General features: G+C 33.8%; 1 long non-coding RNA gene across 2 annotated transcripts in view; it reads left to right on the top strand.

Annotated features, from left to right (window-relative positions):
• Positions 1-566: 566 nt before the first annotated feature.
• Positions 567-20935, top strand: part of LOC136357837 (uncharacterized) — a 604229-nt gene continuing 583860 nt past the window's right edge. For both annotated transcript variants that reach the window (XR_010742965.1, XR_010742966.1), the window contains exon 1: positions 567-754. This is a non-coding gene — a long non-coding RNA (uncharacterized lncRNA). The remainder of the gene's footprint in view (positions 755-20935) is intronic.

A 20935-nucleotide genomic window follows, 5' to 3' on the forward strand; every position in this document is an offset into this window, starting at 1 on the left:
CAGTTTTAAGTTTTTTAATCTGACTAATGTTAGATGTCTATTTTATGATCATAAGAATTGCATTCTGTAAGTTCTTAATTTAAAAAAGGAGACTTGAGGATGTCTCAAGCTTGACATTTGTGTCCAGCTAATGAGTCACCTAATCAAAAGAACTGATCTATCTGGGGGAAAAAAGAATAGGAAAAAAAAAAAAAGAAAAAAGTTTTATTCATTAAAAAATATCACAAAAACATTATCAGCAAGGTAAACATTATTGAAATACTAGCATCTTAGATTTTTTAATTTACAACTTTTTTTTGTTATCATACACAAACTGTATGAAAATTCCAGTGTCATTGACACAGTTATTTGACTATTTGAAATCTAGATGAAAAAAGCAGTAACACCCATGTTGTTTAATACCAAAGTGAGAATATGTATAAGAAAAATCAATCACAGTTATCTTAAACACTTGTCCACGATCAAGGATCATATTGAAGCCATAGAAACAGAAAAGTGTGTTAGTTTTGTCAGAGAATAGTGTAGTAAACATGAAATGCAGATGGTTTTATGCATTCTTTGTGTTCTTCACCTTTTGGTTTTTAATACTACTTTCATCTGTGCTCTTCTTTCTTACCACATAATCTTCATTTTTAAGTGGATCATTTTAAAATATATATTAATGATCATAAATCTTCACTAGGAAGACATTTATTTTTCCTTATTTTATTCTTTTTTTTTTTTTTTTTTTTTTTTTTTTTTATTTTATTATTTGGTTCATTGCATCTGTCTTTAAGGTCATGCAGCACATTGTGATTTAAGCTAACTTAATTTTCTGACTTTTTTGTCTCGGATTTCATCACTTAAGACTTCTCTTAGCATGTCAGGACCTATTACTGATTTTCGATGGCTCCTTTTTCTTTATGTCCAAAAAGTGTTATATTAGAGTTAGATATTTTAACCTTCCTGGCACTGGGAGGAAGAGCGAAGGAGAGAAGGAGAGAAAGAGAGAGAGAAGGAAAGAATGAATGAATGAACAAACGAACCAAACCTAAAATTTACTTTGCCTTTGCATTAACTGTGTTTTAGACATTTTAGAAGCAGATAAGGAAAAACATTTTGAGTAATGCTAGATCATAATGAAGTTTGATGTCAATGCAATTTAGAAGAAAAATATAGAAGTGAAATGAATCCCCTGCAGCCCCCCAGGGCTAGCTCTGTTTCTTTGGAGGCTTTGGGGGAATATTTCAGGGATAGGGCAGAAGATCCTAAAGAGGCTCTTACCCCCAGGGTTGATCCAAGACGCTTATTCCAGGAGGGGAAATGAGGGCAAGAGGCCCAGAGGGCAAGAGAGGTCCAGAAGGAGGACAAGAGGGCTGAAGCCTTGGAGGGCCGGAGGACAAGAGGAAGGAAGAGGAAGAACAGGCCCTTATCAAGGCTCCTGCCCAGGAGGGATGGCTGGACCTCAGCCAATTGGGTCAAGAAAGGAAAGAAGGGTAAAACTACATGGTTACAAGCTTCAGTTGTCCTGGGGAAAAACCATTCCCTAGAGAAATACAACATAGAAGTATTTGAAAGAAGGGTTCAAATTTTATTGTGAAAGAAAAGGAGAGCTTCATTCCTGCATAGTCAAACAAATGCAGATCACAAATAGATCAGCATTAAAGAGACTTTCTGTATACATTAGTACATACATTTTAAATTTTACTATACCATTAACACAATTTTTTATCACACAAAGTACACAGAAACTTGCTGATGAGAGAAGTGAGGATACATTTCTTAAAAGATTCTTCTGTTTTATGCTGTTTGTCATTGTTATTTGTATGTAAAAATAAAAGAAAATATCATTTTCTATCAGGCATGGAAGAAATAAAACATATTTACAAAACATCAATGTTTTAATTGAGTTTGGTCTAACTAGACTTATAGTGACATTAAAAACTTAAATTGAATGGCATAGGCTTACGTAGAGTGTCTATAAAGTGCTTTTCACATACTCTTATGTGAAGTACAGGAATAAGTACTATTTGACTGTCATATGATGTTGATGACTTTAATTTTAAAGTTCAGAAAATATTCGTGAGGACCTAAGTATAACTACCCATTCATGCTCCTTTTCTGTTCAAGAACCAGACCCTGGGGAAGCTGTTAAAAAACACAGGATTTGTTGCACCTACATTTATGTTCTCTGAGTTACATTTCAATATTATTATCTACCTTTTTAATAAATGTGTCCCCCTGAAAAGGCCATACAAAAGAAAGCGGTAGTCTAACTTCACTTCAAACTTATTTAGAAAAAAAAGTAAGGTTTATATTAAGTAAAATGTTTTCAATACTTTTCAAGTTATGCTATGTAGTCAATGACAATCTTTCTCCCAAGAAACCAGATTCACATTCTTTACAGCCTAAGTTTTGGCAAGCTAATAAAATATCACAGCCTATCTAAGCTTGTAGACATCCATTTTCCAGTCAAGATAATTAGGGCTGTCAAATATTCTGCTGCCAAGGGACTCAAGTGTAGCGGATTATTTGTGTCTGTGTTTCAGTCTTTTGTCTTAAGCTGTCAATCTACAGAACTCATCAATGTCAGCGTTGGAATCTAGAACCAATATTTGAGGCAAGGCAAACACCTGCAGTTTAATATCTTTGTGTTATAGACTGTCAACTTTTTCACAGTCTTGCAATTTTGAGATTACTTTTAAAATAACACCGAAAATAAAAAGACAATCTGAACATATATCATACTCAAAGGAAAATGTTTATTAAGTACCTTGTAATTATCTTTTACAAATTTCAGATATTTGCAGTGTCTTTTTGCTATTGAAATAACTCACTGGGGAAAAAAAAAAAAAAAAAAAAAAAAAAAAAAAAAAAAAAAAAAAAGCAAAAATCTGTTTTGAATTAAGTCTTTTGAAATAGAAGTAAAATTAAGGACTGAAGAATGTGGAAGAATGGTTATTCAGATAATATGATGTGTAAACAAGTGTCAGAACATTTTCGAAAAGTCGTGGAAATTTGAGGTAAATTTCTCAGAAAGAACTCTATAACATATTATCAGATTTGGTCAACCAAGCATGCATATCTGTTACATCTGAGAACAAATGAAGGACTTTGTGAAATCTGTCATAAACCACTACTCTGTATAAAAAGCTGTGATTTAATCTATCTGTACTGAAATTTAAGAAAAAGCTAAACAAATCTTATACTAGTTGATTTGGAATAATCAGTTGATTATTTGTACTAGTTGATTTGGATTAATGATGGGAGAAGTTCCACTCATACCTGTAGGTACTGGAAGGACTTCCTGAAGGCTTGCTTATGTATGCCATAAATTGGAGTACTCCTTTACTACTCTGTCCATTTTTATTTGATGTTTGATCAAAAACAAAACCATGGGAAAATACATAGAGATATTTAGGACCATTCAGATCCTTTACTAGTTAGTCTCATTCAGTAAAGAAACTATACTGTGAAACATTATGCTCTCTTTTTATCTCTTCCCATGTGAATATCATAATTTAATGCTTTCTCTTTTCCCCAATTCCATGTGAGGAAAACAACATAAGACAGAAACAAAACTAAAATATGCATTTATTATCCCAGAAAACTTTGTTCAGAGAAGCTGAAGAGTACAGCATTGAGTGACCTTGCCTGCATTTTATTATAGATTAGCACATCCAGAATTAAACTAGAGTAGTTAATTGCTCACAGGGATCTATGCTCACAAATACAGACTATAGGAATGTTCAATGCATTAATTCCTTTTGCTTACATAGACATTGATAATCTCAGTCAGACCAGCAGCTCATTCTCTGCTCCATGCAGAGGAAATGGCCTGAACCTGCAAGTGAAATGGATTACCAATGTGTTTCAATTTGCAGCATTGAATGCCTGCTGGCAAAGAGAGCACAAGGAATGTTAAAAGGTAGAGCATAGGGATGCACATTAGCAGGGAGATGAGAAGATATAAACGGGTCATATATTCCTAGTAGTGTTTATAAAAAATAATCTGTTAAATGGATAAACAGACTATATCTTTGGAAAGGGTGGACAGAGATTTTGTTCATAGTCTAGTTAAAATATTTACAAATTTCTGAAAAAAAACCAACCAAACAAAAAAACCCCAAAAAAACAACAAAACAAAAACAAAAACAAAAACAAAACAAAACAAAACAAAACAAAACAAAACAAAAGATAAATAATTATCCTTTCTAATTCCCTTCTGCTGAAGATAAACATTCATGTAAGTCTGCACGAAATGCCTCAAATAATTATTTTTTAAGCCAAGGTGTAGAATTAAATAGATTTTTAGGTCAAAAGCAAAGAATTTTCTAGTGATTAAGGAACACAATCTGATATCTAGAAAAATTGGATTTGACTCACAACTCTGTTGTATATTCCTTATATTACACAGACACCTAAGGCTAATTTTTCAGAGTTAAGTCAGCACATAAAGGACACATATATATTAGTGGTATTTTCATAAATATCTGATGTATTTGTACCACCAGCTTACTTACTTTTTTAGATAGCAAGCTGTCTAAAGATCTGAGCCCTAACCATCTTCTTCCCTGCTGTGGTCTCAGTTCATCTGCCTGTGAGGGTGTAAAATCAAACACAGTTCTTTTACAAAGAGGTAGGAGAAGAAATGTAATCAGAATTTAAAGGTGGCCAATATCCAGTACTGGGAGCTGCATACGTTACCTGGAATAACTAATTTTAGTCATAAACCACCTCAAAAGGTTACAGGCACAAGTTATAGTTTTCGTCTGCAACCACAAAATGTCATCGGTCAGGAGAAGGAAGCCTGAGCACATAGTCTCTCTGATACCAACGTGTGTGGGGGGCTGCTGCTTTACCTCTGCCTTTTCTTCCAGGAGTTTCTGATACTTTTATTGTGCACGCTACTAACTAAATGAATTTATTTTAATGAAGAAAATACGTCTCTAGTGAATAAGAGTGGGAAGTATTTGTACCAGTCTCCCAAGTAATGTGAGGGAGTCTGTAAATATCTAGAGAGGTGACATCACCTGCTGTGTTCACTCTTTCTTTTCCTATTCCATCTCCTTTTTTTCCATAGCTGCTGCAAATACTCAGCCTGTTGTCATCCCATTAAAAAATCCCAAACCAAACAAAACCCCAAACAGAAAGTGATCACTGTACTTAGGACTAGTATTTCTTGTGCATGGGCTTGTGGCATAGTTGAAATTATGGAAGAAGGGGAATATTTCCAGTAGTCAGATTGAGACTTATTGAATAATATAAAAAGACAATGGGGAAGATTTATATGGGCATATGCATATGTATATACAAATGTACTTATTATGAGCTGTGTTTCCAAAATCTCTATACAATGATTGCTCATGTGAGACCCCAGATTTCTGGAGCTTAAAAATTTCAAAAATAAATTGTTTCTAATTATTTATTGTTTATTAAAATAATTTAATATAATATTTAATATATCTTACATTATATGCTAGAAAATACAGTGCATTTAATTTTCTTTTGGTAATGACAAAATAACAAAGAATCCACCATTAAATGAATGAAAAAAATATAAAAATGAATAAGAATGATATGATCTTTACATAGCTAAGAGACACACTGTGCTTTCCATTCTTAAGCAAGATTCCCCACTGGCTTTGGAGACCTAAGTTCCCAGACATAAACACCATAATAAACCTGTGGAAGATACACTAAAACCCTTCACTTTAAAAACCAGTATCCCTTCTCCAATTGTATTGTGCTTAACTGGAGTTTGAAATTATTATAAAACATTATATATTAAATATGTTCCATTATAAAAATATAAAAATGAATATATTTTGTATTTCTGCTATTTATGTAAGCAAAAAACTCCAATAAAACCAAAACAGCCAAATGAAAAATAAGATAGAAGCAAATCTGCTCCCCTGCTCTGATAGACCACAAGCTGTATTGGCAAGCTGACATAGCAAGCTTAGATGGATATTTTCTAATTTGTTTTATTAATGGAAATATCTTCTTCTGTGACAGGTGCAAAGCATAAGATTTAAATAATTGATAACACTTCTTCTCTAAATGTTCTTCAAGATATTATCCTGTGTCAAAAGGTTATATTCATGTCCAAAATTTAATATGCTAAATTATGTCACTATGGCCTTTTTCAGTTTTGCATTCCTCCCTAGAGTGTGATGTTTCTGATGAATAGCTTGTTCAGAATTTCAATAATGTACATGTACTTGTATTTTAAAATACAATTACACATAGAGTAACTTCTTAAGCAAGTTCAGTAATACTGTGACACGGTTCACGAATGCTTGGCTCTTCTGACAGACTCATTTCAGTCACGCAGACAGAGTTATCTGGTGCAATATGAGCTCCCAGACAGTCTCCACGTGAGATGTTTGGCCTCCAGAATGGCATGGAGTATCAAACTGTGTATGTGCCATAAAACGCCTGCAAATTCTTAGAGGATGTCTCAGATACCCTCAGTATGTCAAGTAATACTGAATATTTGGTTGGCAATTAAATTGAGCCTGAAGTATCTGTTCCTAGTGAAAGCTCTTTAGGATTTTCTAGACATTTTGCCTTTGACAATACACCCACATCTGCATACAAATTTAAGTAAGGCACTTTACTGACATCCATGTCTTGTTCTGTGTTCATCTCACTTTATATCATCCATATAAAAGTTAAAGGCCTATTACTCGTCTACTGCCTAGGCTTTGTAGTCTCTCTATTGTTAATGGAAAAAGTTAGGCACATCTTCATTAATTTAGACGTATTTATTTAGAAGTGAAGGTACCTACAACTCCTAAAAAATGACAAATGCTCTAAAGACCCAAAAGATAGTTCACAACCACCTTTTAGGTAAATGAAGCTCCATGATATTATTTGAATCACTGATGCATGAAACAAAAGCTTTCAGAAATAAAGTAATAAGCTTGGGAAGGGATATGAAGGGCCAGAATAATATTTCATTTCTTAACTTGCTGTAAATCTTCCTAAAGGTCTGAATTTTGCACACCTGCTCACATGTACATATTTCCAACTTTATATTAGAGTTGCAACAACAAATTTCCCAATTAATAGAAAAAGGTTGTTTTCTGCTCTGAAAATCTATTATTTTTAATGCAGAGGAACTTCACAGAATTACAAAATCATAGAAGTGTAGGCGAAGCTGTGGAAATTGTCTAGTCCAACTCCTCTGCTGAAAGAATATTGAGCCAAGGTAAGTTGCCCCAAGTTGTGTCAAGTTAGGGACTGAGTATCTAGTGGAATGGAGACTCTGCTTCAACCTCTCTGGTCAAAATGCACCAGCACTTACTAACCCTGATAGTAAAAATATTATTTTCTCATATTTAAGGGGTATTTCCAGCATTTCAGTTTGTTCCCATGTCCTCTTGTCTCTTAACTGGACACTACTGAGAAGGTCTGACTGTTTTCTTTATTCCAACCCCTAGGTATTTAAACACATAAATGTTAAATTATAAACTCTCAGTTTCTTCTCACATCATACATGCTCCAAGACCTAAATAATGTTTCTGACCATTTGCCGGACCCACTCTGGTATATCCAGGTCTCCCTTGCACTGGGGATCCAAAGACTGGGTCCAGCTGTTCATATCTGGCTTCAACAGTGGGGGGTAGAAGAGGAGGATGATCTTGCTTGACCTACTGATGATGTTTTTACAAGTACAACCCAGAATACTTTCGGCCACCTTTGCCGCAACTGTGATCTGCTTGCAGCAGTGGGGAAATTAACTTGCAATATTTTGCTTTGGATACAGAGTAAAATTATAAGCTATGGAGTTTTGGTTTTGATTTTTTATTTTTATTTTACTGAAATAGGTCTTATCAAAAAATTAAATAAGTCATTAGTTAAAAAAGAAAATTTTGAATTGTCAATTAGGATAAATTATCCATTATATTAACAATTAATTGATTAAAATTAGCTATTAGTAATGCTTTATGGAAAACAATGGAATTGAAAAAGACAATAAAAACAATTTATGATGTCTTTGAATTAACCCAGAATGTAAATTAGTAGTTCAGGCAAATTACCTCACTTGCACACATTACTGGTCTATTAGCATCAATATTTTGTCTTTGGCAATGTTGCTGAATGATGATTCACAAAAACACTTCACCCAACAACTGTCCTAATTTATCTAGGCAGCTGCTCTATGATTTTTTGTGAACAGAAAACCACTTTACTCTATATATAGAGAAGAATTAATGTCTTTCCATACAATATTTGATCTTCATTTTAGAGCACGTCATCACAAATCCCAATAGTTCATACAATTAGTCAAAAATATCATGCAGTAAGCGGCAACTGCATATCCATATTTTCAGAAACGTATGTTAAAGTATGTGAAGCAAATTCAAAAAAGAACAGGAAGCTATGCTGAATATTACTAAATAGGTTTTATTGTGAAAGATTCTGTGAATATTCTTTATTTTACTGTGCATTAGAAGGATTAGGGGAGAATGGAGTGTCTTGATTAGTTAGAACAGGATGATTTTAATATCACTATCCCAGACGACATGAAGATCAGAGTCTTGAAGTTTAAGTTTAGATTATGGAAAAAATTCTACCTCTTTTAACAAGGAAAGCCAAAAGTCAAAAATCACTTCATAATATGTGCTGATTATTAGATATCAAAGAAATAAAGAACCATTAGCGTCTTTTTTAACAGATAATTGCCGTTTAACCACTAATACAGGAAGCAATATAGTAGCAGAGGAGGATTCTGTTGTCTGTAATAGGTAAAAAAACCAAAAACAAACAAACAAACACCCAAAACCACAAACAAACAAACAAAACCCCAAAAAAAACCAATACCAAATCAAACAAAACCCACAAAACAGATGACTAAAACTGACTTCAGATTTTTTTTTAAGGCTTTGATCTTAAAAATTTGTATTTCCTAAATGTTGATTTATGTTCTTGCACAGAAAGTGAGACAAATCAAATCTCCATGTGGGAAAGTAAATTTGATTCCAGCCACAGTTACAGTTCATTTACAACCCAGAGAATGCAAGTACCTAGAAAAAAAAGTCATGTGACTGTTTTCTTGCAACTTAACTGTTAACGTTATTGGCACTGGTACTAAGCTTACATTGTAAAGCAGTATTTTAGAATTTTATTACCAATTTTCCATGCAAAGTCTGGTATACTTCTTATGACTATCTCCCTTTAATTATTTATTCATATTAAAGTATAAAGGTATATAAAAGTATAAAAATATATGTAAGTATATATTTTTATAAAATATAAAAGTATTGTACTTACAATATTTTAAACTAAAAATTCCAGATATTAGGTAGGAAATTACATCATCCTTTGTGAAATTCATATTTCTGAAATAACTGAGAAAGTGAATTTCAAAAATATACAGTAATCTTGCAATAATTGCCAAGGAGACATTGTTTGAGCTAAAATTATTGAATTCAGGCATCTTAGATGACATTTGGCTTTTTCAATCTTTAATCCTTTCCATTTAATTAATTTTCTGTAACATTAGTGAGTTAATTAAATACAGTTACAGGAATATCTCAGTTTGCACTTTAATTACCCATTTATGGCACTGTTTCTTTTACTGAGTTGGCCTTTCAATAGTGAAAAAAAATAGCTCAACAGCTAATTGAATGTTAATTCCTAGATCATTCAGTGTTTGGTAGGCTTTTTAACTCCTTAAATAGACTTTGCATTTGCCATAACATTTAATTTCTTCACTTTTGAGTTATTTTAGGTAGTATGATATGCTCTTTTGTTAAAATGAGGGAAAAATTATCCACCCACAAAAAACAAAAGAAAAAAAAATCTCATGGAGCTTTGCACTGCTAGGATGAAACAAGGAAGAAGTAGGATAAATAGGCTGAATACCTCTTAAGAAACTAGAAACAGGTCATATAGTAAAGATATGGAACTACTAGTAATTAAAGTAATTCAACTTTTGACTTCTATTGAATTATAGTTTATGAAAGAAATTACCAGATTAAAATCCTGTAGCAGAAAAATAACTATTTAAAAGAATAGTATTTAGCATGGTTTAGAAATTAAAATTAAATCAGAAATATAATGAAAAGAACAAAAATGAAAACAAAATTATAGAACAATATAATACAAAATCAGATTGATTTGAAATATGTATATATTTTGATTGCTTTTTTTTCACTTATTGTTTTAGGGCTTACATTCCAAGACTAATTTACTTACACTTAATTAATTCTTTCAAATTTTTCTTTTTTTACTGAGAAAATCCCTGTGCATCTCATCTCAGTATGTATGAGGTTCTACAAAATAATCAAACTGTATCAAAATAATGATGGCTTCTTCAACTTCGAACATGTAAAAAATATGTGGGGTTTTTTTTCTTAAGCATTTCTCTATTCTCCCTATAACATTTTAATTTAATACTGAATAAGAACTTGTGTGTAATATATTATTAATTGAATCCAGTTTGAATTTTACTTGACTAATGCACGAAAACTGCATGTCTTTGGAATATTCTTGATTTAATTTATCTTCAGCATGTCCTGAAAGAAGAAAAAGTCTCTCCATTTTTTACCTTGCAAAAGGAAAGTCAAAAGATAGACTAGAAACTGAATGAGACAAAAATGAATCTCTGTATTTATTAAAAGAAATCCAAATGTTTCAATTTTAAATTGATTAAATAGGAGCAGCTTATTTTTCTTATCATTAAAAAATTGTAACAGCATACATAATAACATTAACTCTCCTAAATAATTGCTTGCTAACTAGTTTAGCTTGTCTTGTAAATATTTGTTAGGTTTACAAAAAACCTGATAGATTTAAATTAAAATTTTTTTTAAAAAATAAAATTCCTATATTTTAAAACACAGTTCTGTGCATTTGTGTGTTTATTTGTTTTTCCCCATGGTGCCTGAATGTAGATATTTATGCTAGGTTTAAAAGCAATTGTCTGAGGCACTGACTCAGGACACATCTGAGATTAAGGTAACTAAACAAGACAAGAGAAGCTGCCAGATGTAAAATGAGAAATTGCTGGAAGTCATAAATAAAAGAGTAAGAAGTTTACAAGAGCTACAGATAGCACTCTGAGGTACTGAGAGGGCTGCTAAGGGAGAGATTTGAGAGACATGGCCAGACATCCCAGGCAGGTAGATAACTGGCAGCACTGTGGACCTTCTGGAGGGCAGCAAGACAGCCAGTGCCTCAGTTACTCTGTGATACTGCATAATTAAGGAACGGTCTAGGTACCAGCACTAGATAAACCAAATTTGGACACAGACACAGTAAAGTCGGAATCAATCGACTACTTATTTGGGAATAGAAAAGGGCAAAGAAAGAGAGATATCAAGCAATAGAATGTGAGGTCAAGAAACAGGAAAAGGAATGGTAAGATACTAGCATGATTTAATCCCAGCCAGTAACCAAGTACCAAACAGCTACTTGCTCAGACTCCCACTAGTGGGGAGGAGAAGGGAATAGAATAATTAGAAAACTGGGTAGAAAACTCATGTATTGAGATACAGAAAATGTAATAGAGAGTGCAAAAGCTGCACACATAAGCAAAGAAGCAGGACCCCATGACTCACAGTGGTTACATGGGAAGACAAACACCATAACTCCAAACATCCCCCTTATCTTCCTTCTTCATCTCAGTTTATATGCTGAACATAAAGTCATATGGTATGGAATATCCCTTTTGAGTCACTTGTCCCAGCTGTGTCTCCTCCCAACCTCCCATGCACCCCCAACTTCATTGCCAGCATGGAAACACGAAAAGCAGAAAAAGCCTTGGCTCTGTGTAAGCCCTGCTCAGAAATAACAAAAACATCTCTCTATTATAAACCTTGTGTTCAGCACAAGTTCAAAATACGGCCCTGTACAGCCACTGTGAAGAAAATTAACTCTACTTCAGCCAAAATCAACATAATGTAAATCAGGTGACTGGGGCTGCTTGGGGATCCCTGCCAACCATTCCTGTCTTACACCTGATCACTGCAATCTAAATCAAAATAAGAACCCAAATTTGTGGCTCTGACTATACAATATGAATCAAATATTCTTCCAGGGCTAAGGTGACCCATTGTGCTTTCTCTAGCTAGCAGGAGCAGACAAACTGAACATCCTGATAGTAGAGTCTATGTGTCTGATCTGGAGCATTATCAGACAGATCAGACCAGATGCCATTAGCCTCTGCTTGTCCCTCCTGGGTACCTTACATGAAATATACTGGGAAATAAATAAACATTGAGATGTTTATACATAGCAGTCATAAGAACAGTCTGTGCAACTAGCGTAGTGTTAATATTTTAATCTCCCAAAGGAAATGGTAATTACAAATCCTATTTCATATATCCACAGTAAGATCAAGTCCTGCTTTTTTTATTATAATCTATTGTTAAATTATTTTCTCTGGATTCATGCTAAAAAATATGCTTAATATATAGCAATACTAACTGCTGTAAAATTGTTCCATGTGTAAACCATTCCCTCTGAGAGACTCATTCCCTCTGAAAAGAAAAATAAGGAGGGGTAGCTTCTTAGCATGAGGAAATAGCTTTAGAGCCCTTTTAAAAATAAAGATCAGAAAAGTGTATCAGTGTAACTAATAGTACGGTGTGCTAGATTTTGTTGTTGTTGTTGTTGTTGATGTTGTGAAAGAAACTATTATATTTGTCTGAAAGTGTTGAAATTTATAACCATCAATCAGTTGTTTGGGTTTTTAAATTCTTATTTTTATGAAGATATATAAAAAATTCTGTGTCACAGCTGCTTTCCCAGGTATGACTGGTTTTTATTTCAGTATATTGATCCTATTGAGCTTACGTTAGAAATATTGCACTTGAAAGTCCCCTTAATTTCCAGGCAAAAATTACATCCTAAACAACAATTAAGCTTTTGTTATAGTTGATTTTGGGTTATGGTGTTTTGTTTGTCTATCTTATTGTTGTTGTAGATTGGATTTTTTTCTGGGTTTTGGTTGGTTGGTTGTGGTTTTGTTTGGTTTTTTGTTTGTTTGAGTTGGTTTGTTTGTTTTTGCTTTTGTTTTGCTTTGTTTTGCCTTTTTTTTTTGCCTTTTTTTTTTTTTTTTCCAACTTTCCTCTGAAAGATTGGGAAATAACATCATATGAACACTATTTTTTCCATTCTAACTACTGTTCAAGTGTCCCCATACCACCAGAAAAAAAGAATTTCATCACAATTCCTGTAGAACCTGTGCAAGAAGCACCGAAGTGAACTTTAAATTTTAAAAATATATATATATATTTTGACAACTTTCTGATCTGGGGACAGGAGTTAAATTTTTTTTATTGTTTTTGAGGATAGAGTATTACCTGTTTCTGTTTCATGTAAGGAGGAAATGTTCGGGGAATTGTGAAGATCCTCATAAAAGGGTTTATTTATTAAACCAAATCATATTTATAACAAAAAAAATTATTGTGTAAACAGGGAAAAGGTTTTGTTTTTATTATTTTGGATAACAAAGAAAATAAGGCTTTCCCTTTTTGTATGGCTAATATCTGTGACCTATTGTACATAGCAAATGGATGCCCCACAGAGATTATTGTCTACATAAAGAAAGCACAGACCACATATGAAAATAAAGAGTATGTTATAAGAAAACAAGGAGGTAGGGAGATTGTCCGAATAGCTTTTAAAACCTCTGTTTTTCTATATTTCCACGAAAACTTTTTCTATATTTGCTGTTAGAGACCAGGGCATCCCTTTGGTCACCCTGGAGGGTCAGGAACCTTGGCAGAGTTGTCTGGGGCCCAAGCAAGAGGGTTTGAATCCTGGATGGAGCATCTGGAACCTGTCCAGGGGAGCTGGAGACCCTGGCACAGAGCTGGTTTTGACACTGGTTTTGACTGCAGTCCATGGGAAAGGCTTCCAACACTGACAGAGGAATTACAAGTCACAAAGGTGTGAAATATGGTAGTGTAGCTTATCACAGGGTGGAAAATTCTGCAGTTTTGGGGTTCTTAGAATGGAGGTAAATGGGGAACAAGATGGAGGATTTAAGGCAGTTCCCTGAGTTCTTCTTCTTCTCCCTTTGTCCTCCATCTTCTGCTGTGTAGGCGGCACAAAGTAGTTCAAGGAGATTGGGTCAGAGTAGAAATGACCTCTTTAGTATAGGTGATAGGTATTGGTATATAATTGTAAACAAGAGACGTGTAATTTTTGGTATAAGAGAGCAGCAACCTCCCATTGAGGAGGAGTCTCCTGTTGCCCGCACTGCTGAACAGACCTTGGCTGGAAACAGAGAAAATTTTAAGATAAGAAATAGTAAACAACGCAAGAAATCTTGAGAAACAAGACCTCAAAGACTTCACTTTATTCTTGTGTCTGGCTCAGGGCTTTCCAGAGGACAAAAGACTTTAAAACCACCTGAATCTTGGGTGAGAAAAACCAGAGAATTTGCCTTGAAACAACAGGAATTCTCCTCAAATTCTTACTCTTCTAAGGTCAACTATATAGTTCTTCAAAGAACATCTTCATCTGAATAGTGGATGTAATGATAACAAATATTTTACTGTCTATCATAATACTTGGAAAGTGCACATTAAGTGCACTCCATCCCTATGTATGATTTTGCTACAGTAAGCCAGAAAAACCCGGCTGCTTTATATATACCTAGAGATAAATCTATATATACCTAGAGATAAATCTAGAGATGATGATCTTCTCTAGATCTAGAGAAGATCTAGAAATCTAGATCTTCTCCACTTACATTAAATGGAAAGAACTGCCTGTCTCTATGAGTCTGTGCTGTCTCTTCTGAAAGAATATCAAAAAATCGTGCACTCAGAAACTCAGCAGCTGGAAACTCTTGGAAATTGTATGTCAGCAGTCAAATTTCCCCCATGAGCCTTCTGGGGTATTGTGCTCTGCAGGAGCACTTAACAAAAGACTTTGCCCCAAAGCACAGTAGTCTTTGTTCCATGTGTGTGCAGTTTGCCGATTGCCATCATCTGTTACGTTGTTCTGCAAATCCCAAGTAAGAAAAATTGGTTGCAATGTTTATAGGAGTTGCCACTCAAAAAATAATTTAACATTTACAAAATTAAATATAGAGGTTTTCACCCAGGCAGTGCAGCTTACTGCTCTTAGGCTAGCATTTTAGTATAAATGTCAAACTCTTGAGCACAATATATTTGTGGAAGCTTGAGATAGGAGAAAAGCTAACTGATAAAAAGAGCATGGGAATGAGAAATGGATTTTGGGGCTACGGCAGTAGAGAAATTTTGTGTTGAATCAATTATTCTTTTCCAAATTATACCAAAGTGCAAAGAGATCCATCAAATGATGGCAATGTTTTGATAACACGTTTATCTGTACCTTCAGTTACAAAACATTTTGCAAAAGAACAGATGGAAATACAGTCTAAAAGCAGGTAAATATATATTTTTGGATTTTAAAGCATGGACTTTAAAAAATAGAAAAATGAAGGTGATTTAAATATGCCAAAACCAACAAAATTTCTTATAAACAACTGCATTCATTTAGAAATTACAGATGTCTCTATTTTTTAGCTTGTAATTTAGAAAAAGAAATATTGATATACCTTGTCCTGGCTAATGAGTTGGATTTTCTTCTTAAGATTAAATAAAGTTATTAGAAAGAAGAATAAAGAAAATATTTTCTGTCTTGAAGGTAAAAATTATTCTTTTGCAAAGCTTGGGAACGTAAAGATTGAGAGATTGCATGATCACAGTTATGAGTACAATCAGAGACTATGTACTAACCAGAGGAAAAAGGAAAAACATTGTACAAAACAAAACAGTCAAAATGATTCCCCCAGCAATCTTTCTGTTGAATTGGAGAGATATGAATTTGTTCCATGGATTGTCAGAGGGTCTGGGGCACAGGTTTTGTGACAAGTGGATAAGGGAGCTGCAAGTGTTTAGCCTGGAGAAAAGGAGGCTCAGGAAAGACCTCCCTAGTAACTACCAGAAAGGAGGTTCTAGTGAAGTGGAAGTCACTCTCCTCTCTCAGGTAAAAAATGACAGGACAGGAGATGGTCTCAGCTTGCTCCCAAAGGGGTTTAGATTGAATATTAGGAAAAATTCTTCATGAAAGGATGGTCAGCCATTTTAATAATTTGCCCAGGGCAAAAGAGGATGATATCACTCTCTCTGGAAGTGTTTAAAACCCCATCTGGATGTGGCACTTAGGGACACAGTTTAATGGTGGACGTGGTAGTAGATTAATAGCTGAACTTGATGATCTTAAAAGCCTTTTACAACCTTAGTGTAGCTGTGATTCTGTGGCCATTACATTGGTGTTAAAGAACCTTATTTTTGATTACACCAAGTGAAGTTTCTGTTGTTTTTTTTAGATGAGTTCTACTTTACAATTTTATGTCAAGATATCTATGACAAAGTTACCTGTTTATTACAAAGCTAGTGCAGCATAGACTACATGTATTATAGATGTGACCCAAATAAGCTCCATAAATTTATAACAAAAGAATCAGTGGAAAAGGAGATATTTCTAACTTGGGGATGATGTCTTTCCACTAGCAGCCAGAGTGCTTATTTTATTTTTCCCTTTATTACTTCAGCGTGGGCTGAAAATACTGCCCTTTTTGATAAATTTTTTTTGAGTGATTGATTTATAAGGCATAAGATGTAAGAATAAGGTTATGCACCTTATTTTTTGGTAAGCATTTCCTTTGATTTATTAAAAAATATATATACTTAAATACATGAAACAAAACCCCTCTCACTAAATGCAAAAAAGAAAATTCATTAGAATAAAAAGTGTTCCTAAAATAAACTGGGTTTAAATTTCTATTTACAAAATATATTTGCCCATAATTTTACTGAGTTATTTTCATCACAATGCTTTGATGATTTTAATAATAATAATTTCTTAAGTTACACATTTCCGTTAGACATTGTTCACTGAGAAAGAATGTAGATGGCTTAGTCTCTTGAATACTAACAGAAAATTGACAAACAGAAAATTCCTTTTTAGAGGACTTTTGATCATCTTCATAATAGCTGATTTCAAACTTATTGTTAGAGGTAAAACCATTGACCCTTAGCCTCAGGTATTTTGTTTTGTGGTTATGAATTTTATGGCTGCACTGGGTTGGTCAGGATTTTTCTTCATAGTGGCTCATATGGGGCCGTGTTTTAGATTTGTCACCAAAACAATGTTTTAGCTATTGCTGAGCAATGCTTATGCAACAGGAAGGCCTTTACTGTTTCCACATCTGTTCCACCAGTAAGCTTGGGATAAGAAAAGACTGGGAGAGGACTCAGATGGGCCAGTTCATCTCAACTCACCAAAAGGATATTCTATACCATATAGCATCATACTCAGTAATAAAAGCTGAAAGGAGGGAGTTTTTTTCAACAAGATCATTGCTCAGGGCTTGAATGGTAATCAGTGTGCTTGTGGGAGGTGGTGAGTGATTGCATTAGCATCACTTGAGATTTTTGTTAGGGCTTGGTGTGCTGGGTTATTTTCCCTCCTTTATCTATTAAATTGTCTTTATCTCAAACTTTGCATTTTATCAATTTTGCTCTTCCAATTCTGTCTTCCATCCCACTGGAGCAGAGTTTGAAAACAATTGGGTCAGGGAACCAACAGGAAGAATGTTCTAGAAAATGGAAATCTGGCCAAGCCCACACAGGTTTATCCCAGATTTAGGCACGATGTTTAATTTAATAGCATGTTTTCATACAGCTTGAACAAGAACTTCCAATTTGATCAAGGATTTCAACTTCCAGCAGGACTGAAGAATTCAGTAGTTTAGATTCAGCCATTCCAGAAAAGAATTCTGCATCAGGACTATGTAATCTCAGCCACAATGTTGGATGGCACTGTGCGGGTTCCTGGTAAATTGAGCACTTGCAAAAGATTCAGCATAGTCCAAAAAGACAGGATATCTGCCAGTTGTGGTCAGCTCAGCACAGACACAAAGCAGTAACTGACTGACGGAAACGTGTAAGCAGCTGCTTAAGATAATTGCAAGTGCTTGCTCTTAGATCACTTTAATAAGGCTTAGCAAGAGTCTGCATCTGCTCTTTTTGGAAAACCACCCCTGTCTCTATTGGTACCACAGAGTCACAGACAACTGGTCAAATCCAAAGTGAATGAGAGCCCTGTCACTGATCAGCATTGTGAAATACTACTTATCTGCCTACTTGTGTCAGAAACAAAGTGAGATAAGGAAAACATAGGTGTCTTAGAATACTTCAGAATAGACAGATGATTTTCTCTTTTCGTTGAAAGTGTCTTAGCTGTTTTAATTCTGCTTTTAAAGTCATGTGACCTAAAATCTGGTAACATATGTAAATGTTGAGAGTTTTGTTCAGTCTTTTTAATTAAATACAGAACACATTACTGGAGACTAAGTTGCTGACGGTAGAAAACTCCATGTAAATGTACTCTTCCAATTACAAAAAACATCACCTCTCATAGTGGCATGTGACAAATGAAGAAAAAAATGTTCTGGCAATTTATACAACTCATAAGCACTGCATTGCACTCTCCACCTTTCATTTTCAGTACTGTAGTTCGAAAAATTATTTCAATTTCTGTTAACCCTCAGATCAGAGAAATAGTTCTGGAAATGTTCAGTTAAACCATTATATTTGCTTTCTTCTCTACTAGGACTCAGAATGTAAACCTAAAAATACATACCCTTTGCTTCATGAGTTTTTTTGGTTTTTTTTTTTACATTATTATAACCTGTGGCAGATTTATCTTTCTCTTAATTTTCCTTAGCTCGTACACTTTTTTCATTACAATTTCCTTTCTTTATGTTTTCCCCATTATTCTTTTGCTTTCCTTTCATTATCTGTGTAAATGATAGGCTAAAAACAAATAAACAAAGGTTATGGAAGACAGAAAACAAACAATAATCACTTTTTAATAAAAATATGCTAAATATTTGGGGGTTTATATATATATACGCACACATATAAAATGCTTTCAGAAATACACCTCTCATATTAAAAAACAAATAAACAAAAAATCACATTTTCAAATGTAAGATATTGATTTTTCAATCACGACCAAGAGAATAGAAAAGTGTATATATATATTTTGTATATCCATTTGCCTTCAGAAAAAGTGAGGAAATATAACATGGAAATAGCTAAAAAACACTTTAATGAGAAAAAGAGAAACAGTAAAATCTTCTTTCTCTTTTTTTCTTAATTAACAACACCGTTTAAGATTTGCAACAAACCTGTCAGGATGGAAAGTATCGCATAGAAGTCAGTGAAAAACACTACACCTAAAGTCTTATAATTGTCTCTGAGAATATGATATGTTACAGAAGAAAAAGGGACAAAAATCTGATAAACTAATAGACACAGATTCTGAATTCTTCTTTATTATAATTAAAAATAATATTCTGGGATTGATTACTCTGTCATTACAAAAGAATTTTTACTTTTTATTCAAATAGACAATAAAGTCAACTATCAGACAAAATTATATTCAATACTAGAAGATTATTTCCACCCTGTTCATGTATATTCTTTCTTGAAATGGTAATTTGTAACTTACTCTTCTAAAATTGTATACTGACAGGGAAATTTAGTAGGATAAGCCTACTCCAGAACAAATTCATAGCCTTCTCAGAATGGCATCACAAATTCAATTCAAACTAGTGATGGTCTGTCTGTACCAAACCTGAGTATTGTGAGAAGTTTGGTCTACAAGAAGAAATTAAATAAATAAACTTGGTTTGCAAATTTCAGTCCATGTTCTAATTGAAAATTTTGAAATTGCAATAGATTCTGTTCCTTATTTAAGCACAGCAAATCTTCTATTAATAGGAGTGTTTCTAGACATAATGATCTTTCCCTTCATCAACTCTACGGTCTGTTCTGCCTTTCTCTTACCAAATTAGCTCATTACAGCATGCAGGATTTAGTATAATCACATTCAACCATATATATCTGTCTTTGTAACATAGGTTTTCTGAATTTTTTTAAGAAAATTATTCAATGAAAGTTCTTAATTGTTTGTAAAACACTTCAGTGACATACATTAATTCATGACAGAAAAAAAATATATACAAATGTTTACAAATCCATTTTATATATTTTTAGTATATACCTAAACAAGCAATGACTAATATTAACTGGATGAGAAGAAAGGGGACAAACTATTTAATGGAAAAATTTATTTCATTTTATTTATTTCATTTAATTTAATTCCATTTCACTTCATTTCATTCCATTCCACTCCATTTCATTTCATTTCACATTTTTTGTTTTCTGTCAATCCTGTAAAGTCCATTATTCAATACTCTCTGAAGCACCACTATCTGGCTAAACAGAGTATATTATTAGTTTCAGATTATAGTTCCTCAAACATAGATTGACTGAAAAAATATCTCTATATATGTGATTTATAAATTACCAGTGCTCAGTTTCATCACTTCACTGAAGATGTGGGGCCTAGCCCTGTCTGGAGCACCAAAGGGCTTCTTTTGTGATGTCTCTATGAGTGATGTCATTACAAAAACAGCCCCTTGCTCTCCCCATGATTGCGCCTAGCTCAGGAAAACAGTAAAGCACACAAATGCTCAATCTCTGCTCCTGACATTGTCACACAGCAGAAAGAGCTCTACCTTTTATGACATAAATCAATAATCCAACTTCAATTGTTACGCTTCTTAGTAATCCTTCCATTATACAGAGAGTATCTAACCAGAGACACTGGACATATGTACAGCCCTGGTCACCCAGACAGATATTTACTCATTCATCTTTCCATGATTTTATTAAATTGTCATCTGTCTCAGAAAGACTGAGACTTTCTTCTGAGATTTTCAACCACTCATCTTAGCATTGCTGTCAGTTTGCTTTTTCAGCATTAATGTTAAGGCTGGAGATTTAAGGCAGGTTTTAGGTGTCAAGGGAAAGGCAAGCAGTGGTGGAAAGTGCCATGATTAGAGTGAAAATGTCCTTGCTTGCTTCCCCATGAGAACCCTGGCAAG

This window comes from Sylvia atricapilla, chromosome 2, assembly GCF_009819655.1.
Source record: "Sylvia atricapilla isolate bSylAtr1 chromosome 2, bSylAtr1.pri, whole genome shotgun sequence".
Lineage (NCBI taxonomy): Eukaryota > Metazoa > Chordata > Aves > Passeriformes > Sylviidae > Sylvia > Sylvia atricapilla.